Genomic DNA, 26,282 nt, shown 5'->3' with positions numbered 1-26,282 from the left:
GAGTGTCACAAATCTCCTGATTTGTTTGATATAGAGTGTCTTGGGGTGACTTTATGATTTGTAAAGCAATTTTCTTTTTGTGGAGAGAAGATGAAGGCAAAAAAAAATGTTAGAAAAATACATTTCAGGCAAAGGCACCTTGCACGTAATTCACCTTTTAAGGAGAGGGTGAAACAACACACAAGGAAACCACACCATCAGGCATGCCATCAGGAAGCCTTCAGACTACCATGAGTCAGACACTTGACTAGGTGGAATGCACTGGTGCTGCTTGCAGAAGCCTGACATGCTCTCTGCTAGCAGTCTTGGCTCTTAATGGCTTTCTTCCTAGAACTACATTAAAGAGCAGGTGAGTTTTTTCAAAGCTTAGATGGTGTCTGTATGCAAATGCAAAACACCCAGAGGAGAAAAGCCTTCGGAGAATGGTCCCAGAGTTCTCATCATCACAGAAATCCCAACATTTTGTTCCAGCCCTACTAATTCTGATTGTATCCTTTACTCCTTTTATCATGCCTGAAAGAAGGCAATCAGAGAGTACTATCAGAGAGAGGCTAGAAAATATGTTCAGAGGCTATAGACCCATTAACAAAGACTGATTTTTAAATGGATCACAGAGAAAGCAATAAAGAAAAAAATTATTATTTAAATTAAAGGACACTTCTTGGACAAGATTACTTTTATAATGAAAAAGGCAGCAAATCCACTATGTTTTACTAGATTAAAAAAAAAGGTAAATTGACAGCAGGGAAGCCTCACAAGAGAGCGACAGCCTAAGGAATTGCCAACATCATTTAAGGATGGGAAGAGTTGAGAGAGGCATGTCAAAGTATAATTGTATTTCCCTACAGGTATGGGACAGAGAAAAAAAAAACTGTACTGAGTGAAAGGAAGACTGCTTTGAAATGAATGAAAAATAATTAAAAGAGAACACTTTTTCTCTTTATGTAAATAACTCATTAGAACTCTAATACTGAAGCTGTGAAATACTACAATGTTATAAGGGGGCAGGGAGAGGTGAGTGGGTTGATTATTTTTGTGTTTCTTTGCGGCTTTTTGTTTGTTTTTCAACACACTTCAAAAGTATTTGGAATCAATGCTAAAATAAAGGTTTCCTTATTCCTTATCCAGGGGGATAAGGGAACTACTTCAGTACTGACCCAGTGATATTTCCAGAACTTCTCTAGAAAATGAGAAATGAAGTATGGTCAGAAATATTATAACTTTTGATGAAAATTTTGTTATCAGTCTTGGTTTTTTTCGGAGGAGGGCACTGGAAGCAGGAAGATGTAGTACACACAAATTTTATGATTTTCAGTGAAGTGCAATAGTTGCTTTCCTGGGCATGTCTTTCTCAGCTTGTTTAGAAGCAGCAGACAAGAGAAATATTCAGATTCTTAGCATAGTAATATTTTATTTTGGAAGCACTTAACTATTCCCCTCCTCCTTTCTTACTAATGCTCTAAGCTCCTAAGCCTTCAGCTCCTCATATGAATGTTGCTGTGTCCCACAACTTGGTTCTTTTTGTCTATTCTGCAACAGCTTTTTGTTGTTGTAGGTTAAAACACAGAGAAAGAGCATTAAAATGTGCCATTCCTGCTAGAAACTTATATTCTGTATCTATAAATGTGTTTGTTGAGGCATGGATAGTGTGCTGTGAGATTTGATTTCTTGCATTTCAGCCATAATAAATTCCAGTAGCTTTCAGAACACTTAGCTCCTGCTTACCTTAAAAACTGCTGTAAACAGAGTTAGTTACAGGTGAAAGACTTCCTTAGGTACTAGAGAGTACAAGTGATCATTATAATCATGATAATGCAAATCATTATCTGTTGGTAATCAGTTTCAACAATGGTTTCCAAGATTTCCTGTCAAAACTAGAATGAAATGAAACAAATGTGGCAAATTGCAACACAGTTTAATCAATTAAACTTTTTTTAAGTATGTGGGGGTTTCGTTTGGTGGGTTTTAGCTAATAAGAGCAAGTATTAACATGAAATAACAGCCTGATATTGTTCCTTTCTCCTTAAATTTGATTAAAATAAGTCTTAGTGGACTCCAGCCAAGCTTTTGAAAGCACTTTGCCTTGGCACAGATGATCTGTACTGGGTTTGGCAAAAAAGATATTTTGTTCTCACATTCAACAGATATATTCAGTTTCTTTTCTCTTCCAAGGAGGTGTGAATGCCAGATGCTTAGATGTGGCTAAGTGTTTCCATTTCCAAAAATGCATAGCTGAATTTTGTACAGAATTTCTATTTTTTTCTAAGAAACACACTGAAATATTTTGTTTAATGTTAGAATTAATCCTGTGATCTACACTGTTATGTATTATAGGCATTCAAGGCATTGGGTTTTCTTCTTGGTTTCCCGATTCAGGTAGTGTATTGCCTAGATTTCTTTATTTTAACAGTCTATTTCTCTCTGTTTAATAACTTGTAAGTAATCTGTAGTCGGCACAGAGAAATGGCCTTGGCATAAAAACGAGGGTCCATCTTTTAGTCCATATGTCATGCTCTTAAGTACATATTCTTTTAAAATTTTGGTGAAACAGTGTTGAAACTTGGAAAAAATAACAGTCATGTTTTTTCTCAATTTGATTTATCACCACTGGTAAGATCTCAATTTCTATACACATTTTTTGCTGGTTACAGGGGAGAACACACTCTTCATACTTGAAAAGAATGGTCTTCAATTCTGCAGTTAGAGAGTATTTTTTCAACTTAAGACACAATCTCTTGAGCACAATCAAAACTTGGGTCCCAGCTTTCTAGAAAATCAGAATAACATGAACTCAAGCTAAGCTGGTTTTGGCTTTTTGTTTTTTTTTTAAATATTCATTCATAGTGTCATTCTGTGTTTCCCTTGCATCTGTAATTAATGTGTGTGCAGAGAATTGGAAACACTACAGCAGTATTTAAAACAATGCATCTACTAAACAATAATAATTTAAAAAAATATAAAATCCTTTTAATTGCTTTTTAAATTCCAGAATAAAGGTCTTCAAACAGACGTGACAGTAGTAGACTAATGTCCTTGGAGAGTAGTGCAACCATCAGTATGATTGTTTTCATGGCTTAAAAACCATGATATACAACAGTTGATACCTATGCCATGAAAGACATATGGCCAGTTCTGAAAGACTGGCAGATGGGAATGAGGGGGATCGATCCTTCATTTGACTCTCACTTGCTTCCTAAACTTTCAGTTCCGTTCTTGGATTTAAACTCTGTTCAAATGCAATTCAGCTGAATACAAATGGGCTAAGACACCAAATGAGTGCATAATTTGCATGCACAGTCCTTTCCAGTCAGAGGTATGACTGATGCACACAAGCTCTTATGTTCCAGAAGGTGATGGACAACTTTTTACATATTTTTCATATGAACCCCACAGTTTGTCACACCACTACTCTTAAGATATTACTTTCAGAACTAGCTAGGAAGAAGGTTACCAATATGGAATCTCCAGGGCCACATACATCTATCAGGATATTTGTAACATCGGTCTCTGTATCTCCCTGTCCCAGAAAATACAGGAAATGTTCCTTATTTCAATATTGTTGTTTGGACTGAATAAAAGTGAAATTCTGCTTTAACTTCCTATATCAAAGTCCTCATTTCACAGAAACTGACAAAGACTTATGTTTTCATAAAATTCTAGTCTCTAGATTATGAGAATAAATAACTTGAAAATATATTTGATCAATTATTTGGTATGAATAGCTGACCTGAGTAAAATAAGAATGGACCTCCCTTCCTTGTCCTAACAGCTGAACTTACAGTAGTGTCTTGGTTTATTTTAAAAAACAAAAACAAAACCCCTGAGAATGCAACTCTGAGGAAGAGATGAAAGTTGCCCACCATAAACAAGTTTACGTCAAATTGTCCTTACTATGCAGCTGAAAGTATAAAAAACCCACTAACTTTTAGAAGATGGTGTTTGGCTATTTTAGGTGTTTTGGTTCTTTTCACAGAATTCCCACATGGAACAATCATGCATTTTATTTAGTTTGAGACTAGGTGCATATTTAAGTCTTAAAATAGTCTTTGGTGTATGTATCCCTGTTGTAGTTCTACTAATGAAGAAGCACACAGATTGGACACAGAACCATCAAAAGGTTAGTTTCCCTCATTTCACATAGTTTGTCATATCAACAGGTCAGAGGAAAAAGAAGAAACAACAACCATGCAACCCTCCCCCCCACTTTTACCTGGTCATAGTCATGCACAAAACACCAACTCTCTCCACCACAAGTCATCAGAGCCTGAGCTTTGAACAGTTTGGTGCCCATTCACTTCCTCATCTTCTGCACCAGACAGACAGTTTAGTTTTACTGCCAGACCACAATTTCCAGTACTCCTGGGCAGAATCTCAACTGCACTGAAGTCAAGCTTGCTGTGCATGTAGTGACAGATGGTCACTGAATACATTCTGAATCTTTCTAAAATCTGTATCACACTCTCAGAGAATCCCTCCTTGGCACTGGCAAATGGATAGAACCAGTAATATATGACATGCAAAAGTATTTGGAAGCCCTAAAAATGACCAAATGGGCTATTATTCTATATTCAGTATAATAGAAAAGTGTACTTTGAAATGTGCACTCTTATAATGTGAATAAGAAAATGTAAGAAACAATGAAAAACATGTTACTTAAACTGAAGCATAAGAACATGAGGTAGCCACTTTTCCCCCAAAGCATTGTGATCAGAACTTGTCTTCCCCTTTCTTTGTTCAGATATTAAATATGTATATTTGATCGTTCTAAATGAGACAAGAGAAGTCTATTTTCTGTAAACAATAGGAAAAGTACAGAAGTAAATTCTGTAATTATCAAAGATGGATGACACTGAAGATTTCTGATATCAAAAACATCCCACCTGTAAAAATTAAATTATCTTGGATACCATGGCTATCCTGTAACAAATATGACAAAAGATTAATGGGGTGAATCCGACACACATATTCAGGTTACCTCTAATTTCTTGGCTCAGATCTTTGTAGCAACAAACAGTAATTTTAGCATGGGCTGTAAAATCTAAAGTAGTTCTCAGTAGACAGAGCTCTTTCCTTAATATCCCATTAGATTGGTGGAACCTGAGCTAGGTAAAGGTAAATCTGCAAAAGTACAGCAATGTATCCACATTCTTCAGAATAAAATTACAAAGTAAAAAAAGTATCACTTCATCTCCAGACCAGTTTCAGTTACTCATGCAAACATGCACTGATAATGTCTTGAGAGCAAATGCATTCCCAAATAAGGATTAAAGTAGAGATTTCTGTTAATCACAATATGTATTTTGTGCGAAATATTCCAAGGTCTTGATTTAGGAGAAGAAATTGGATGTGAAAATGTGTCTGTTTGAGTCACATTGGAATAAATTTTGCCAGGACAAAGTATAACAAATACAGCTCCAGAAGTTTGAGATTACTCTGTTTTAACAAGGAGCTTTTTTGAGGACTAAAAGACTGAGGTTACAGTTGTGTCACAGCTTTTTTGGGTGAAGGCAATATTAACAAAAACCAAAGGGAAGTTATAATGAGTAGCTCCCACTTTTTCTGTTCTAATACTTAGAATTTCCAAACACTGTATGAATAATTTTGGAGGTCAGTATCTTTTTAGTTGTCTTCTATGAAACTAACACACCTACCCATCTTTCTAGATACATATAAAGGACTTTCAAATAATAGAGTGTGTGTTTGGAATTTTTTTTGTCTTTCCTATTTCTGTATTCTTTAACATTGCTCTTAACTATCTTTAAAATATTTGTATGAGCAAGCAGAAGGTACTTGTCACAGACGTGTATCTAGGTCATATGCTTATGTTAGTGAAAAGGGGATTTAAAACATCATTCTAAACAACTAAAACACTTTAAATCAAATATTACAATATTTTTAGTATCTTGATAGCCGTATAAGCTGAATTCTCCAAGCACATTAACCAAAATTTTGAATAGTTATTTTCACAAAATATTTCTCATCTTTCCAACACTACCTTAACTACCATTTATAATAATTCTTATGGCTTTCTAAGACTTTGAAAGACCCAGTGAAATCCCCAACCCTATAGCATGTAATAATTACAAAATTATTCAAAAATCAAACCCACTGATGTTTCTTTTAAACCTGTTTTGTCCAATTAATGACTCTGAAATCAGGTTGTTGTTATATATTTCCACATACAGCTTCATGCTAAACAAGTTTTGGCTCACATGTGAGCACATTGAAGTTAGTACTGTAAACCTAGTCAAATATGTAAGATGATCTCTAAAACATTACTATCATATCTACAGAAATCTAGTACAAATTATGGATTGATATTGTAGAAGAAGTGAACATAAATATAAATCAATATTAGTTAGCAAGCAAAAATTGATGCAATAGAATGTAGAAATAATAGAACTCTTCTTGCCTTGCCTTGTGTTTTAAAGAACATCCAAATGATTATGGTATTTTCAGTTAAGCTAAACACTTTATAAATATAAATTCATACCATGCATTTTCATGAACAACTTTTCCAAAACACTTATACAAAAATAAATATAGTATTTAAGAATTCAGCTACTTGCTACACTTGGATTTAGTGTGTGAGCGTAGTTTACCACAGTTAAATAAATATAGCATAGGTGCATAATCAAACAGAGCAGACACAGAGTACATGGATATTTAGGGCTACATTTTATTTTATTCAGATTTTCTCTTTTACTGAAGCTAATTGAAAAGAATTCTCTTCCTGGTTAGTCTCTTTCTGCACATACATGCTGTATTTTCTCCAAGAAATACTAGCCAAAATACTGCTGATGCTAATAATACAAGAAATACTACTGATTAAGAACTTGTCTTCACTTTTTCCTGTACCTTGCTACTGCTTGTATTTAGAACAAACAAGTATATTTCTTAGCTTGGTTTCTTAAACAAGTGATGTGCTGAGACCTTTCTCTAGCTGTACTTCAGCTGCTTTCAAGGAAAAAGGAAATCCTACCATTTTTAAATTAATTGTCCATCTCCAACCAAATTTGACATTGGTAAGAAACTCTAGACTCACTGAATTTTCACTTATTTAATTAGAACAACAGTAAGACAGATTCAAGTGACTTTGTTATTGCCCCACTGAAGGAACATCTAAAGCACAGACAACAGTTACTGGACATGAGATCATCCCTGCAGAGAAGAACCAATATGTTAACCACGGTGGGATCTTAATGCTTCATTTTTCAGTTTGCTTATTCAGAGGGAGCTCTGTTTTCTCCAGAACGTCTGTGCTTCACAGTATTGAGACATGTAGCTTCATCAAGTAAAATAGGCAAGTATTTGAACATATTCACAGTGTTACTGATGAACTGAACTTACTTCCTTTGTTAAGTATGCTGTTTCACTGCTGCTTAACAGCAGAGTGCATCACAAAAGAAAGTGAATCAATGGACTAGGCAGTATTTAGTGAGATGTTTAATTAAGACTACTTTTTCTGAAACATTGTTGGCTGATGATCCAAACAATAGCCCTATGGCCTAGGCAGGCCACATAATTTCATCATTTTCTAAATCTAGTAATTTACAGTCTTACTGCCCTCAGATACCCTTGAAGAACAGAGTATTTTCATGCTGTACAACCACAATGATCTTTAGGCTCTAATTACCGTCTGAAGCAAACATGGTACGTGGTTTTATTTCATAAAGACTATAGTATTGCTCTTCCAAAGCACTACATTCATTCTTAGTGTTTCAAAGCATCCACATAACTCTTTATTTCTGTAAGAGAAATTAAATAGATTTCAGCTCCATAAAAGCTTAATTTGTTCACACTTAAGAAGAAATTACATTATAGTATTCCCTACGGAGCATGTCTGTTTATATTTGCAAAAGTGATTAGAGGTACAACTTCAAGAAAATAATTTTGTGTCATAGGGCATAGTACAAGAAATGCCAGCTGTCACAGAGGCTGGCATTCTATCCCTCACCGGTATTATCGATACTCTGCTCCAGGATTCTTCTGAAGAGAGGGTATGATAAATGATACAGATTATATGGAAAGGCAGTTTGTCATGTGGTGTCCACAGGGAAGCAGCAGCATTCTCTTCCAGGTGTCAAACATTAGCACTTCATGAGGACCAAGATCTTCAAGATGCAAAAGGCTAGTACACTTGCTCTTTCTGACCAGGCAGTGCTGTGGCTGCTTAATATTTACTCAAAGCCACAATCACCTTCTGATCTGAGGAGCAGGTGACTTGGCAATTCTCTTCCATCCTGATTGCTATGCAGAGGCAGCCATGAAAAGGTAGAGTATAAAAGATTAAGCAGATTCTAGTAACCCAGACAGTTTACTTTTGAGAATTGGTCCAATGCATCATCATCTATCATAAATGGATTAAAATATCATAGTGCTGGATCTTTAAGTTTATCTCTAGTCCAGTGCTAAATAAGAAAGATAAATCTGCAGAAATACTCAGAGTAATTGTAGTCAGTGGTAAAGGGCTGTTTTCCTTTCCTAATAGGCACCCAAGCCTCAAAGTCCAACAGTGTAAATTAATCTTGTGCTTCAGAGTATGAAACATCTGTCCTGAGCTACTAAGAGCAGCCCAACAAAGGGATATTGTGCAAATGTCTGTTTCAAATATATAGGCATTGCCTGCTGCTGAAATAAAGTTAACAGACAAAAATTCACATTTTGGTCAAGCATTTCAGTGTATGTTTAAAAATTAATAAGGTGCAATCTTACATTTGCATACTTCTATAAAAGCAACTTCTTTATTCTCCAACATCCAGAACCAAACTACAAATTTACGATTTTTCTAATAACATTACATTAAAATAGCAAAGAATGTCAGCTTTTTATCTGTTCTAAGACACAAGATACTGGCTTATATACTCTTTAAAAAAAAAGAATAGATATCATTAGAGAGCAACTACCATACTCTGTTTAGCAGCTGCTATAAAAATATTGACAGAAATACTGACTAAATTTAGCTGCTTTTTTTTTTTTTTTTTTAATGAGTCCACATTGTAAGACCATATTCCAGATTGATGTAATCAAACTAAGGAATAATTACCTTCTTCTGAGATTTATTCATTAATATTTTCATCAGTACACATTTCTCTTCCTCCTAGGAGTACAAGCCTTTTCTAATCATGGTTTGAATTAAAATAAACCCTCACAATAAAGGTATCTCCTGGCCTATCAATCCCAAGACAAACTTGGTAAACTGAAAGTCTTTTTATCAGTGCAGAAAAACTACCTGGTGCTGAAAAATTATAAGAAATACTAAAAGGAAATGCATGGTTGAGGTTGTAGTGGCAGCTCAGGAGCTTTTCTCAGTTTCTGAGATCAGAAAAGATAGATAGATAGATAGATAGATAGATCGTTAGAACCAGTAATAGAATACTGAATATGAAATTACTCAGATAAAGAGACTGGCCAGAAACAAAATCCTTGATATACATGACAAGGATGCCAAATTCTATGGAGTGGTAGTAATTTGAAATGCAGAAATATATGCAACCACGTTGAATGTATAACAGCAATCTATCCCTTCATAGCAATTTACAGTGCTGGACAATTACCACATGTGAAAATAATTATGGTAACAGAGCATTTATGGGGAAATAACCCTTGAAGTAACAGCAGGCCATCAAAACAAAGTAAGATGCAGAAAAGCTTAAAAAATATCCTAATAATTCAAAATATACAATTTGTTTTTAAAAAGCATGACTTTTTAATGTTTTGGTTTATTTTTAACTTTTCCTTCAAAATCTAGCTTTTTTCAGTTGAATTATGAACTTTAATTGAATGGAAAGCTTTGCTACATTACTCCCTATGCAACAATTCAAATGAGCAAGATTCACTGTCTTCACTGAGGCTAGGGGATGGAGACAGGCACAGGTGGCCATCTATCAAGAAGAAATTTGCCACTAATTACTATATTACTAAATAAATAATAAATATTACCTGCATCATCACAAAAAGAATATAAATCTGATGGAAGTATTTTAGTGCCACTGTTCCTGTGCTACTGTAATTAGAGGCACCTTTCTCAAGGCAAAATGCCCATTTACTGAACATTAATTTGTCCAAATACAAGCTGATAATGAATACAGAACTGGACACTTGGAATTTACACCATGATCACTTTTGTAGCATATAAATTACATTTCTGCTGAGTTATACAGTGTTAAACATTTAACTGGCAGTAATGTGCTGTTGTTTCCAAAAAGTAGATGGATGCTGACACAAATGGTATTGAAGTGCCTAGAAGTTAGCTGCTGGAGTTAAATAAATTCAAAGCCAAGCCCTTGTTTTCACTGTTATTGAATGGCAAAATACATGCCTCTCAGGGAAAGCCTCACAGGAGGCACATCCTCTACGTACCATTTGGGAATAACCACTGCTGTTCCTGAAATTCATTTCACCCAGCTTAAGCACCTTACTCAAAAGTTAGACACCTGTGACAAAATGAATGAATCATCTATATGTCTAATTGTTTCTTAATTCCAGCACAACCGTTACTTTTGAAGATGCAGGATGAATGAAGAAGTCACCACTCCCTTTTGCTTTGAAATCAAGTGGTTAAATTATTCAGTAAGTGGGAGACCAGTTTGCCCTGCTCTTCTGAAGAAACGCCAATCTGCTTTTTCTTCACCTCAAACAACCCTAGTCATAGGGATGAAAGATGAGTGGTTTAAGAAACGATTTTGCAGAGTGAATCATAGAGAACAATAAATACTATAGAGAACCAATTAAATGGGAAATGGCAGAATAGTTTTAAAACGAGTAAAGATATAACATGAACAGAGGGACCTTGAATTAGATACTAGACACTGCATTTGGCAATGCCCCATAAGTTTTATTCAAGTTGGCTAAATCAGCTAAAAACTTGTCCTTTAGATGAACTTTGCTCATTATAATGTGAAAAACACACCCCTAAATCTTAGGCTACCCACCTCCAAATGAAGGTCTCTACCCACTCAACATGGACACTAAATTTAAAATGCATTGTATCTTTAAATCAAAGTGAGCTTGCCCAATGGCTATTAAGTAGCCATATATTTAGAAATTAGATAAACATGTACTGATGCATTTTTAAACTATAAATATGCTGCTTGGCTGTAACTGGGTGTGTTAGCCTTGTGCGTTTACCTCCTAGCACCCATCTCTGCACAGACATAAAAAAATAAACAAATGTCTCTACTCATTATGTGGCTCAGCTTCTTGGACACCAGGAAAAAGAACCCATTTTTGGCACAATAGGCCTGTAGGCTACTTTGATGAAAAAGAAAAGCTATCCTGTCTCTAAACAAGAGAGAAATGTGATTGCAATCTAGCTGTTAGCCCACTGTTTTAGGAACCAGGAGAACCAGGCTCTGGTTCTTCTCCCTGCTCTCTGGAATAGCCCCTCTCCCTAACACCTCTAACTCTTTGAAAGCTCCAGGTCACGAGAAGGTCATAGAAACTAATTATTTCATTATCTATAAATCCATGGCATGGAAAAAGGACTTTCATAGAGAGACAAGAGAGCTTCAAATATCTGTGCTTGATCATAGAACATAGTCATGCAGTTCTCTGATGTATTTAACAAAATTGCTGTGGAGAACAACTTGGTAAAAATGAGAGCAATATGACTAAGCTTTCTGAAAGCTAATTGGTAGGCTCAGTGTGAAAACTCTAAGCTTCAGTTGAAGTATGTAGTCTAACCCTTCAAACTTTCAAGTTAATTTTCTTTAGTTGCTGGAACCAGAGTTTTCTGTGGAATTTTTAATCAGTTGCTATAGAAATGCTTACCTGCACAGCTCTGCACCCCAGCTGTGAAGGCAGTCTCAAAGCAGTATCCCTGTTGCCATATGTTATTGTTTAACTGAATGCCAAGATTTACGTGGTCCTGTAAGTTCAGAAGCTACTTCACCAAATATATTTTGCCCTACAACAGAAAGGTTTCATAGAAGTACCTGTGGACTTTTTCACACTCTAGTATGAGTAAACTCATTCAATGTGCAGACAAAAATAATTAGCAAAAACAAGTGTTCATGTTTATATTCTTAATCTCCTGTTCCCAGTATCTTTCACTGACTAGAATTTTTTTCTCCAAAGGACAGGTAAATAATGCAATTATGATTGTATGTATTGAGCAAGAAAGGAAATACTCTGGAAAAGTGTAATTCAGGGAAAGAGATTAAATAAATTCTGATGGAACAGATTTGGAGCACTACAGCATGCTTAGTACAGTATGATAGAAAATATTAATATTAATGTATTGAAGTGGCTTTAGAACCACCTCATACATCAGAACTGCAATAATCTCTCCTTAAACAAAACCAAATCCAAAACCCCATACTTAAAAGCACAAATTTTCAATGCAAGGTTGAAGATCACAAAGAAAGCACAAGCTATGTCCACTTCAGCTCCGATAGAGAGTGAAGACTCAAACTAATATTGACCCATTTAAGCTATTTAACAAGCTCAGCACTGAAGTGTGGTTTATTAATGAGCTAAAAGTTGCCAAAATTTTAGCTTTAATTTTTACTAATATATGACTATTTTAAGTAGTTCCTTGCTGAAAATGTGGCTTTGTACCAACTGAAATAGCAGATGATAGTAATAAAGCTTGAAAGTTTCATTAGTGCAGGTTTTCTAGACTAAGCTGCTTTTACATTGTAAAGTTGGAATTTCCACATTTAAGTAGAATAAAACCAAGAAGTAAACACAAAGTAAATGTTATACTTCACCTTAACCAAAACATATCACACAATAATAATATCTTTTAAAAAGTAATAAAAAAAATCTCCTTCCTTTATAGGAATCAATATACAGGCATAACAGCAGTTGAGTATTTAAGAAGTAAATTATGAAAACATCAGCAAATCAGCCTACTGAGGAGAGATAATTTCATACAACTGGTACCTGATACCTCTGTATTATCTGTATGAATATGTGTATATTTATAGCGCTTTTTATAGATGATAGATTATGATTTTGAACAGAAAATTGGACAAAAAAATCACATTAATTTTATAGGTGCAAAAATGAGATATGCTTTAATGGTAAATGTTTGATATGTTTAACTTGTTAATAAATAAAATATACAAAAAAACTCAAAAAGAAAACCAAAATTCTTTCCAATTTGGATATTTGGATTAATTCTAGCTCTCTAAATGGCAATTTATTAGGATTTTCTCATTGCATGTTCTTGTTGTAAAAGAGTATGGAACTGATGTAGCATGACTTTTATGACACCAAAATGACAGACATTATCATATTTAAGGCACAAACAATTTATTATTTCATATTCCTCTGTAGTATATATTGAGGAGTCTGATTCTCTTGAACTGAAGGTGTTGAGAGAAACTGAAGAGTTTGAATTCAAAGGTTCTTGAAAAGCCATGGCAATTTTTAAGACAGACTGTGCCAAACTTTTACTTTACAATCCAGTATTTTTGTTATTAGACCCAAAAATGTGCATATGGAAACATGCATATAAATGCATGATGATATCCTCCCTTAGCAGTTTTTTTTCCTATTACTGGTCATTTATTTTTACCCAATTCTGACAATATCTCTGGGTCCACACTGTTTGGAGTTTTTCCTGCATTTTCTTACTTCATCTGTTTATACTTAAAAAATAAACACAAGAAAGATGGTGTTATTTTTTTCCCATGGTCATATTTTGTGGCTCCTAAATCTTAAGAAATATTTTTTGTGTTCCAGAAAATATTTATTCTTACTAGATTTCTGTGATCACTAAAATATCTGCTAAGATGTTCATTGTAAAATGCATTTTTACAGCAGTGTCTAAAATTAGCATTTCGTCTTATTGGTTTGGTTAGAGACACACAAATTTGAAATTAAACATTTTATTGAAACTTGTCAATTAATCAAAGCAGATCATTTGCTTTGCTATTTCACCACAGTTCCCTTGGGGAGCTGCAAATGTACATAAACACAATATCTGCGTACTGCACATGCAGGAAAAATACCATGTTCTGCATCACACAGTCAGAATAAATTGGTTTCCTCAATTCTTAAAACATTTATGTGCAAGGCCTCTGGGTTGTCTTTGCTGGCTGGCCCAAGAGGCTGTAAGGGAAGAGTGTCTGTCAAATGGTAGGATTCCTGGTTTCCTCTGCTACCAAGGTCAGATTTTGAAAGACTAGGTGGAAACAAAGTAAAAACACTTGAGATTTAGTAAAATTTTGAAATGAAATAATTTCTGTGAATCTCATGACAGATGAGAGTTCCTATTTATATGTGCTGTCAAGCACAGGTGCTTTAAACTACAAGGGATCTCTGGGAAGAAAATACACTGTTCATTTCATGTTTCATATTTCTCTAGTCTTCCTGTGAACTTGCAGATGAAAAGAAAATTTCTTCTTGCCCCCTCCCACATGTAATATAGTAGCAAATATTTCCTCTTACTTCAGAGGTAGAATTAAATATAACACCACTTGAAATTAAATGGTGACTGAAAGCATAGGAAATTTCAAACTCTTAAAAGAAGTGATGTGAACAACCTTGACAAATTAAAACGTGCAGTGGTAAGCTTCTGCTTGCTCATTTAGGTGAAGAGTACAAAGGAATCAAGAGATCAAATCTGTCTAGGTTTGCTTAGAAGAAATTAAAACCAAAAGTAAACAGAGAAGGAAAAGAAGAGAATCAAGCAGTAAGAAGTTTCTCTGGGATGCAGCTGCCTAGTTTGTAATCCCCCTTCTACCTAAAAGAGTCTATGTGGCTGTTCACAGACCCAGCAATAGCTCATTTACAAAAACTGGCTTTTTCATACAAGAAAATCAAAGAAGCTTTGCAAAACATGGGGGTTTTTTCCCTAAAATACTTTTGCCAAAGCAAAATCCTACATAAGAAACCAGTACATAAGTTCTATACTAAATGAAAATCAAAATATTCTGTGATTTGTTTGCAGACAATGTTTTTTAAGTAGAAAAGCAATTAATAATGCAGTAGTTGACTTTCATTGCAAGTTCAAATATTATATTTTGAAAAATATAGAACAATTTCAGAGCTTTGGTGTTATAACAATGCTACCACATTTTCTGAACACACGTGGAAATTTCTTAACATCCAGTCTCCTGTATGAACACATAACCAGAAGGATGTTACAGAGTTAACAAGATAACATTCTTGCAGCAGGCATGCTGATTAGATTTACAACTGTTTCTCCAGAAATACATAAGGTGTTAATTCCTACAACAGTACTTGACAGGAGAGTAGTCATGTACTTGAAGGAGAAATTCCAAACCTGATTTAATTACTTAAGCCAAGCAGAAGTTATCTGATGAACATACCTCATTAATGCCTTACTCACTTAACATACAAAGACACTAATTGTCATGCATTTTTCAGTCATGCTGGATGGCTCTCAAAGGCTGTGCTACCTTGTATCTATCAACATAAAACAGAAATCGGTACTTGGAGACATTTAACTAAGCTGAAATGCCAAGCCTCTTAGCTGTAGTCTGTGTGACCACCTAAAGCCAGATGCAGTTTAATTAAGTTTTTCTATTACATGCACCACAGAGATGTGGAACAACACTAAAATGTTACAGTGCTACAGGCAAATGGAAGCACATGGTTTTGCCACTCAAGATTAAAGCAAAGGATAAATTAGGATGATAACAATTCATCTTCATATATTCTATTCCAAACAGGCATGAGTTTACCTTGCATAAGTAATTACTGAATAAAAGAAGAACAAGTTTGAACAGAAATACTGATCAGGAGTTTTTCAGTGATTCTGTCTATATTTGTTCTTGTGTTTCTGTAATCCTTTTCTCTCCACTAGCAGTTCCCAAATCACCGTTAAGATGGTACACATAGGTGAACTGACCATCTGATGCTCATGCATTCCTTCCATCAGTAAATTTTTCAGTAGATCACATGCATTAGAAGTGGGTTAGATAAACCCATTATAATCCCAGAACAAGAGTAAAAACATCTGAATATAGTTAGTTTTCACTTAAGTAAATTCCCTTAATCTCATTCATTTTTTTCCTCCAGGTCCAGTATTTTTCATACTCTCTTCCATATTACCAAAAAAGCAATCACATACTTTAGTGCACACAGACTTTAAAAGGTCCTGTGTAATGCTACAGTATAAGGATATTGTTACAGAGCCTTTTTTGAGTGCATACACTGTGTCTGTGGGAAGATGACTGCAAGTAAAACCAGAAAATTGGGATATTATATTCCCATTCTAATAGAAGTTATAATAGTATGGAAATTATAAGATGAAATGCAGCTACTACTTCCTGAATGGGATGCACAAAATCTATTCCATGATGATTCCTCACATACATTCCCCACAGCCTGCAACCTTCAGCACACACTGAGGGGATGAAACAGAGGGTGCAGCAGAGTGGAAACACTGCAGCGAATCTGTTGTAGTCCTTGCAGGGATGGGACCGTGATGGTGCCGTGTATCTGATAGACCACACAGCAGCTGTCAGCCAAGGGGATGGCTTCCTGCTGAACCAGCAACTGTGGGGGTATCCCTCTCTTCAGATGAACTCAGCTCATTATTATCTAATTGTAATACTAACTCACACCTCCATCCCAAAGTTACCTGCCCTACAGTATGACCTCCTGTCACCAACTCTATATCTCACTGTTCTATATTTTATCGGCTATATCTTTTAAGAGCAAAGCAAGAGAATTTTACACCAATCCGCTACAAAGGTGTATATGACTAGAGTCACTCAGGCTCCACCTAAATATAAAGAAATAGTATGAAAGTGAGTTAAGAATGGGGAGAAGTCAGAAAAGACTCCACAGTAACTTCTGGGATCAGTTGGCTGGCTGAACCTCTCTTCTCTTCCATAAGGACATCTATTGGGTAAGAACCTTCCTCTGTGAGCACTAAATGATTAACTCAAGCTGGTTTTCATTGGTGATTAGAGCTTGCCTGTATACTGCCTCAGATTTGCTTTTGCAGTCAGTTACTATCATCAGCAATCTTCAAAATTTAACCTGTCACAATTTTTCTATCATTAGTATGTTTATTAATAAATTGTGTTATACTGTAACATCTGTGTCATGAATGTGTATTTCAATGATAATTCTTAAATATGTGATTCACAGGGGCAAGGGAGGGAACCCGGCACTGCAATTGCCTGTGCTACACTGGATGTTCAAAGGAAACACCCCCTCAACACATCACACAACCAGTGCTACATGGAGAAAGTGGGTAGCCTTGATTACACAAAGAGCCTGACTAGGGAAACCCAGTTGCCCAGGAAACCTAGAAGAGATTATGGACTGGCCAGAAGGCAGGGATTTTGGAGCATTGCCTGAGAAGGTGATTCGTGCCCAAAATGCACCACCATATACCGAATGATCAGAAGATGAAAGAGGCTATGCTCTACTTACTGATGGATCCTGCCGTGGTAGGAAGCCATTGGAGGTGGAAAGCTGCTGTGTGGAATCCCACAAGACAAGTCACCAAGACTGCTAAAGCAGAAGGTGAGTCAAGCCAATTTGCAGAACAGAAAGCCATCTAACTGGCCCTAGAGATTGCTGAAGGAGAAAAGTAGCTCCTGGATGGTGGCTAATGCCCTAAGGGAGGTGGCTACAGCAATGGAAGAACAGCAGGGGTAAACTCATCTGGGCTGCATTGAGGCAGGACCTCACTTCAGGGGTAGAAAATGTGAGCACTTGTTATTCTCAATGCCTTCTGGAGCAACCACTATGCATGCTGAAGTCCTGCTTCTTGGGAGGTGGCTGAATGTCACTCACTGATGGGAAGTGAGAAAAAAACTATTTTTTTTCTATTTGCTTGTGCACATGCAAGTTTTGCTCTAGTAAATTGTTATTTTCCATATTATTTTCTGACCCCTGTCTAGCTGGGAAGGGGAGCAATAGAGCAGCTTGGTGGGCACCTAGCATTCCACCAAGGTCAACTCTACACTGTGCTTTTTAGCACCCAGTGTGGGCTTATCTGTCTGTGACTACAGGCTATGTCTTTTATTTTAGTTCTATATCTCTAAGGTGCTGTACTTGTGAAGACAGTATCATGCATAGCTTCAAGTAAACCAGGGAGCAATAGCATACCTTGGATAAGTGGGGATCTCTGTGCATGAGGTAAAAATCAAATAAATTTGGGGGTTATTATGTATATAACATTTTAGAAAATCAAAAATTTACAAAGGGAAACTAACAAAATTAGGGACATACGAGTTTGTTGGGTTGGGGTTTTTTTTTAAAGAGAAGTAATTTGAAAAGGAATGAAGTTCGCTTTGAGGTAGTGAAAATTTCCTAAATTAATAGAATCAAAGTTATTTGAAGAAAGGAGTCATTCATGCCTATAAAAATGAGATGTGAGAAATTCACACTGTTCATCACATACCCATGATTTTGTTTCAACCTTCTTCCTCCACTCCTCAAAAAGTTCAGATATACTTTAGTTTCAAAGGGAAATAACTGCAGGAGTTTATTCATTAAAAAAGTATTGACCACTACAGTGAAGTTAATTCCTCTCATCACTTTCATTAGACATCTTTTGAAGCATGTATTTAAATAAATGCTTTCATTTTCTTAAAATTAATTCCTATTCTGAAAAGAAAATATTGACTGTCAATGCTATTGCCTCAAAGGAAGAATCAGGGTCTCATTTTTCATTATACAGAAAAGAAAAAAAAAAACCCACAACAACAAATTTTGTCCATCTAGTTAGTGTCAGAATAAAATGGGTAGTGATTTGTGAAGGTGCACTCACCCAGAGCCTTGGCTTCAGGTCAGACTGGAGGACCATATGTAGATGTGCATGAATCAATGAGTAGATTTGGAGAAGGATAAAGCAGAAGATCTGAGATACATCAGTGTTATCTAACCTTCCATGCTATTTGTGCACTGATATATTTATTGTTAATGTGGTTTAGGCTGTGGACAAAATGCATATTTTCTTAGTTATTCATGCAAATGGGTAGATTAATGAAAAAACAGCAGTTACAAAGCAATGTAGTCAACAGAAGAGGTACTGTTGGGAGGGGTATATAAATTTCTTTTTAGTTGCTTTCCATCACAAGGGTCTGTCCCAAATAAACTAATTCCATCCCTTTCCAGGATCAATTGATGCCCACTGCTGTTTGCACTAGTATGTTTCTTAACCTTCTCAGAACAAGATACATATATATAGAGATATATATATAGCTAGTTAGAGAGATAGATAGATAGATAGATAGATAGATAGATAGATATGAAAAAGATGACAAGAGCTTGATATAAAAAAACCTCTCAGGTTTACAGAAAATGAAATGCCTAACTTGTGACAGTTGATTAAACAGAATAACCTGCCAGTCAAGTTCAGAACAGAATCTGAAACCTGCTTACTCAGTGCAAAGATTATGTCAGAACACAGGGGAAATATTAGAATAAAGTATTAGAAAATACCTCTTCATTCCACACCCACTCCCCCAATAAGAAAAAATGGTGTGAGCATTCAAAATTTATTAAGACATTTTTTAAATTTAACATTTTATGCCTGACAAATACAAATGAGTAGATTTGGTACAGATTTAGTCTGGGGTTTTTTTCTGCTTGTTAATATTTCGGTGCATATAGTGAATGTTTTAAAGTGCATAACAGTTACATTGCTATAGTTAGGAGCACAGAAAATCCAAATAGTAATAAAAACAATAAGAAATATATTTAACTACCTGTGACTTCCCTCTAAAAAGTCCTTGTGTTAGAGCAAACCATTCATACATATATGCAGCTTCAGCTTTTCAAGAAATAGTCTACAGGACAGATGCAGATCTCCTAGATAATGTGAATAATTGAGTTTAACACTGAACGCTCTGAGGAAAAAGGATATAAATGTATTTATTTTAGTATGGAATAAGAGTAACTACTTCTGACTAAAGAAGAATCATCTCTTAGTAAGTCATATTTTCCCAAAAAGGTTATTTTCCCTACCAGTCTTTCCATATAAAATCATTAGCAATTTCACTTGAACTGTATTACTTTATGTTCAGTAAGCAGAGCCTCCATAGAAGAGATAATAGTTCTGCCTCACATTTCTGTAATAGAAATAGGTAAGAATTGGATTCCACCTTGGATGATAGCCCTGACATATCTTTCATTTCTCTCTGCTGTGAGAACTACATAATTTGTTCCAGTCAAAAGGGAAATTTGTTACATGGAAATGGAAGAAATATCATAGCTCCTAAACAAAAAGCCTCCACTCAATTTCATTTGAAAGAGATTTGGGGCTGTACCAGTGCCCCTGGTAACAACGCAGAAGGAGATAACAGTGTTTGATTCTGTTTGGCATTAGCACAGCTGCCACCCTAGGCAGCCTGCTAAACCTCCTCCAGTCCCACAGCTGCAAAGACCATGGAGAACCCAGGCACAGGTATATGGTACTGGCTTGTGTGGCAAGGTTTTTAAAGGGGTTAGGGTGGAAAAGAGGGGTGGCTTCCGTGACAAGCTTCCTCCATGTCCAACAGAGTCAATGCCACCCAGCTTCAAGATGGACCTGCTACTGGACAAGACCACGTCCATCAGCAATGGTGGTAGCACTTCTGGGATAATATATTTAATCAGGGGGAAAAAAAGAACAACCATCCTGCACAGCAGCAGCAAGAGGAGAGAGGAGCAAGACCTCCCCTGAGGAAGAAGCAGCAACAAAGACAACTAACTGCAATCCCCTCTCCCATCTTTCTTTTGTTCTATATTCTCTCCCTGTCCAGCTGAGGAGTGGAGTCTTACAATGGCTTTGGTGGGCACCTGGCATCCAGCCAGGGTCAACCTACCACAGTAAGATAACAAGGCACAAGCCTACTTTCAGAGAGTACTCCATCAAAGCAGCACTTTCCTCTTTTTCTGATCATTGTTTTGCTAATATATGGCTTTTCTCAGCACCCCAACAGATTATTATGGCAGATCTGAGAGGATGCAACATAGAAAATGTGATTTAGGAAACAGAAAATGAGACAGTGCAAGTGGTATTTCCAGCATTTCCCTTTCATACCGCACACTAGTCAGGTCACTTTACTTTCAATTACTGTGGTAGCAGTGCACTTTTATTTTTATTTAAAAATAAGTAAATCAGAAGATAGAAGCAACCAGAACCCTGAAGACTATAATCGTACCAAAGAGCACAATGAAAACATAGGAGAAGAAGCCACTAGGGAAATTGTATCTTCATGAGGCAAGCACCTTGTTTTTCCAACAAACATACGTTTAGAGAACTGCTGCTAAGTCGGACAGATATAGGAAGAGGCATGTTTTCCATTCTGGAAAAAGGCAAGTAACAGCTTTCCTTCTTTGGTTACTTTCAACTGATTAACCAAATGGTTGTTGCATCTGCTAGACAGTTGTGCAGCAGTTATCAGTGCACTTAGAGATAGTTAGCAAGGAACAAAATAACCTGGTCAAACACAAGCTGATCTTTGTCACTTGTTTGGGTGTGGATTTTTTAGTAACCATCCACAGATATGCAACTGACAGAAGGGCCTTTTCAAATGAGTACTGAGTCAAATTACAAATGCACACAGAATTAGATTTCCAGAGAAGTGTCAAGAATATTAAGTTTCTACCCATATAAGAAGACGAAGGAGCCTTAAATTTATACTCAAGCACTGCAAAATAATAACTACAAATAAAAATCAGAGAAAAACCTGTTAATATAATAGCACAGAAAATTCCAAAGTATTTTTTCCTTTTTCCCTTCCCACTAAAAGGAACTCTTTCCACCATGATAAGAATATATTTCCACGAAATTGTTAAATTCCCTCCTAGCACAAATTCACAAATAGTATTATTGCCAGACTCTGACCAGCATACATAAGTCTGTTAATATAACTTTTATCTTGCAAAAAAGTAAGGAGGTTGTGCTTGATGGAAAGGTACGACTTCTGCAGAAACATCAGCACATGTTCTGTTATGATATGGTTATTTGCAATAACATTCCTATCAGATTGATTTATGCCAGGAAATTGAAGATATTTTTGTCCCGTCTTAAGGCACGACCAAGGAGGATTTTCAAAATGTCTCTAGGTAACAATCTGAGAATCAGGCTGTAGAAGAAATGCAGCATAACAGCTTGCTGTCAGCTTGCAACTAACTCAAAACTTCTGTGCAAACCTTTTGGTTCAATAAATACATGGAATAAAAGAAGGTGATATTTATGAGAAAAAGCAAGAGTCTCATCTTCAATTTTCACTCCATTGCTCTTTATTATTAACAGCAGCACTAACATATTTAGCTCAGATTCTACCTAGTAGGGCGTTAGAAATCCAGGAGGATGGAACAACAGTATATTGAGTGTTCCTTTTGTACCTTGTTACAGCTCACAGGAATCAAGAACTGACTGGGCTATGAGGACTGGGATATGATGAGAGACCCTGTCAGGACAGCTTGGAATGGGAAGGACAGCTTGAAGGGAAATCCAACAAGGGATCACACAAGAGTCCTCAAATACAGAGAGACCTACAAGGAGAAACCAGTTCTTGTCAATGCTCAGATCAGACAATAAAAGGAATCATACTTGAACTTAGGTTAGGCATTAGGGCAATATTTTTAAAGAAGAGATAAAGAACTAAGAGAATAGATTGCACAGATGGATTGTGGAATCTCTATCTTTGCAGGGTTTGTCTTTGGTTGTTTTTTGGTGTTTTGTTTCTTAAGTAAAGGGTAGCTATCTCAGAAAAATACAAAGCTGGTCCTTACTTGGGCAGGTGTTCACCTAAAAATATTAACTTCCTTGTCTGATTTTCAAATGCTGAACTTACATCTCTAAATCCACCTATGCAGTTACTATGTCAATGCTGAATATTTGAAATATATAGTTACAGCAAGAGAGCAAGCTCATAGCAAGAGCTTAGCAGTGCTTCACTAAATTTTTTAGAACTAAAAATTCTAACTATAAAAGGTACTGTAAAAATATTTGTCACTGTTTAATGGTATTGATTATTCCTCTAGACACACATGGTATTGTGCAACTCTATGAAATGGTATTAATCTCTTTGGAAAAGGCCTCAATATGAAGCTCTGTTTCCTTCTTTCTGACACATCTTACAAAGAACAGAATTACTGCCTTCAACTGAATACAGAGATAGAAGATAAATGTAATCTAACTTTGGTTTTTCCCACCCCTGGAAATGGTTTGTACTTTGTATGTAACCAGAGATGATCTCACTTTGAAAGGGATTGTCAGCTTTCCACAGTCACAGAAATATCCAAGAGTGAAGTACATAATCAGAATTGCAGGCAACAGAGGATTTACAGCTCAGAAAAGACTAGGAAGTACTATTTTTGGAGGTGCCAAGAATTTCAGAGCAGAGAACACAATTCAAACAAGAACTGAACCTCATCTGCTAACAACAGACATGGAATAGGAAGGCTTAAAGATTTTTCTTGGCAAGCAGCCAGAATAATTTCTTAAGCTATTTGTTTCTAAATTCTTAGCTGTGGAATATATTTTTTCCTTGATATTTAAAATACTTTTTGCAAAGATGCAAAGCAAGCAAACCAAAGTAATTTATGTAGCAATTTTTCTGGACCTCAGAATTATGATAGATGGAAATAACTTTCATTGTGCTGCTAGCCTGCACGAGACTTTTGTCTAGCTGTCTCTGACAGAATCTGACAACACTGCCTTATGCTGTATTTTTTTAAACAGGCTTACTATATATTTTTCCCTAAACTGTTGTGGCTCCATTTTCAGCACTAGGAAACACCTAAAACTTATGCTGACTTTATTAGGATCAGTGGATATTTTGTACCTATGGAGATCATCCTGCTCCAAATTTAAATAAAGGATAACAGGTGAATTATCGTCTCTGCAGATTCATTGATTAAATATCCGTGTATTAAGCTAACTCAGGGCAAAAGGAAAAGCTCTCACATTGGCAACTGTGGCATATTATCCTCTTTGTGAGATATGGCTTCACTTCAACAGAAAACTGGATAAATTTAGAAATTTCTATTTTCTTGGTGATGTCCTTTAAATCCTGCTGAGCAAAACCAGTTCTCTGCTTGAATATTTTTAATGGATTTAAGATATCTCAGGCAGACAGTTCTGTTTCACAGGGAGTTTCAGACTGCATCTTTCCAAACAGAAACCAAGACCATGCTGAGAGTCAGAAGAAATAAAAAAAGTTAGAGTCAGCATGCTCTTTCTTTCAGTAATTCAATTAATAATTTTTTAAAATCCTGTTACCATGTTGAGTAGCAGCTGCAGTAAGTGAAATAAATTTAATACATTACTGTTTTAAATGCTATTGTTTCTTTTTCAGATTCCAGTACTTACTGTCTAGCTGTGGAGTAAACTCATAGTTGCTGAAAATCATTCAGCAGATTTGCCATGGAAATTACAATGAAAGTACTTCAGTGATGTCTAAGGCACTTTTTTTCAAATTCTTTAATTTACTGAAATCTCTGCAAGATGAAATCAAGCGTCAATATAACATTAAAAAGGAAACTTGAACTAGACAAACAAGTGAATGCAGTGGCAGGGGAAAAAAAGAATATTTATAATTCCTGTGTAAAAATTCTGCACATGGTGTTAGAATTTACTATGATGAAATAAGTTATGTAGGATCCTAAGGGATCTGAATATATCTTTCTGTATTGAAAGCGTAAAATTACTTTTAACTAATAGAAATATGTTTAGAAACAGTCAAAACTCCATTTGTAACCTTTTTATGAATAACATGTAAAATGAAAGAGCAAACTATTTTTACATTAAAAACGTGCTCCCCCATGTTTCTGTTATTTTAATACTTTCATCGTACATAGAGAGCAAAAAAGAGTAAAAAAATAGATAAACCTACTCTCACTTTTTGTTAGCCTCCTCAGAAACTAGGACCACGGCAGAAGCTTTTATCATGGTAGTTTAACCAAAATTATACACACAATTCTAAAGTTTATGGTCTTAACTTTAGCCATTTTTAAACTAATATTGTTTTAGCTGATATCTCCATGAATACTTGACACAGTAGGTTGTGAGAAACTGAAAATAAAAGTCAAAGAAGAACGGAGTATGTTGTCTCTATAAAAAACCCCAGGAAACACTGTCATGGTTTTCATTCTAGATAAGAATCTGTTCGCTTCCTCCACATTTGCCTTTTAACTCATGAGGCAAATTTATCTGCTATGAGCTTTTCAAAAACAGATGATAATGAAAATTAGTTTTAAAACTTGTGACCACAAAAAAAAGCAGTCTTTCCATACAGCTTTATTTTATTATTGCAAAAATTTATTTAAAGTGGGGGAGTTTTTGTTGTTTGGATTACATGGCAGGCCTCTTTTTTCTTCTTTTTTTCCCTTTTTTTTTTAATAGTGTTTTACTCAAATTTCTTTTCTGCTTGTAAATATTTTGCAATGTGAAAGCTGTTTATCATCATCATTACTGAGATAAGAACTAGGGGAAAACTTGTCCCTTGCATCCAGTTCTTAATCAAAATACATGTGCTCAGATTCAACTGTTTGGTGGTGGTTTTTTATATTTATTTATCTTGACCTCAGAATAAAAGCAGATAAAGCCAGCTTCACTACCTAAATCTAAACAGCAACACCCAGCACAGGGACATGAGAACATATGCAAATCGTGATGGGACACCTTGGCTCCTCAGGCACTTACAATTATATAAACTAGAGTACAGGGATCACAATCTGTATTCAGGATTCACAAATTTGCACATAGCATTTTGACTCACTATAAACTGTGTCAGCTGCAAGATCAAGTTTCCAGCAGGAACGAAAAGAAAACAAGAAAAGGTCTACTATGAGCTGTGAGCAAAAGCTAAGAAAAAAAATCTAGAAAAATGATATACATTGTGAGAAAAGTTGGGCTGGAGGTGGTAAATGAAGTCTATATACAAAAAGGCATTATTTTTCTGAACTAGGATAAGTTATGAAGGAAAAAAACCCCTTGTTTAAAATTGTACTACTAGGCTTAGTTTCTACTAACCCATTAAATATATTTTGAGCAAAGGCTGAAAAGTTACGCTGTTCTGAGAGCGTAACTGAGATTTCAAGAACCAACGTCATCCTGTTGCTTGGAGGTATTTAAATCCTTACAGAAGGGGATCCAAGTGGCATGGGACTGAAACACAAATTTCCCTGGCTACAATGTAAAAAAAAAAAATTATAAGTGACTTAAAATGAAATTAATAAACTCCAGAGAGAAAACTGGAGACTGAAACTGTCCACAAATTACACCAGCTAAGAACATGACAGCTAAAAGTATTGTTCTTCACTAATGAGATATTTATCTTCAGTAAAGTAGGAAAATGTTGATACTTTTCCATATTTGTCACTGCACTTTTCCACATCCATTTATG

At 35.7% G+C, this 26,282-nt stretch overlaps 1 protein-coding gene across 14 annotated transcripts in view; it reads right to left on the bottom strand.

Annotated features, from left to right (window-relative positions):
* The window catches only part of SGCZ (sarcoglycan zeta), a 346,473-nt gene that overhangs the window by 271,334 nt on the left and 48,857 nt on the right, over window positions 1–26,282 (bottom strand). For 2 of the 14 annotated variants that reach the window (XM_069014009.1, XM_069014015.1), the window contains 2 exons: window positions 18,710–18,873; window positions 17,365–17,445 (listed from right to left, as the gene is read on the bottom strand). The exons of 11 other annotated variants lie outside the window; for them this stretch is intronic. The gene's annotated coding sequence lies outside the window, so the exon portion shown is untranslated. The remainder of the gene's footprint in view (window positions 1–17,364; window positions 17,446–18,709; window positions 18,874–26,282) is intronic. One more of the 14 variants, XM_069014010.1, reaches the window with a different exon arrangement.

This window comes from Aphelocoma coerulescens, chromosome 4 (genome assembly GCF_041296385.1).
Source record: "Aphelocoma coerulescens isolate FSJ_1873_10779 chromosome 4, UR_Acoe_1.0, whole genome shotgun sequence".
In the NCBI taxonomy this organism is placed as follows: Eukaryota; Metazoa; Chordata; class Aves; order Passeriformes; family Corvidae; genus Aphelocoma; species Aphelocoma coerulescens.
Note: the sequence above shows the minus strand (reverse complement) of the source record. Positions and strands in the feature narration are given on the sequence as shown.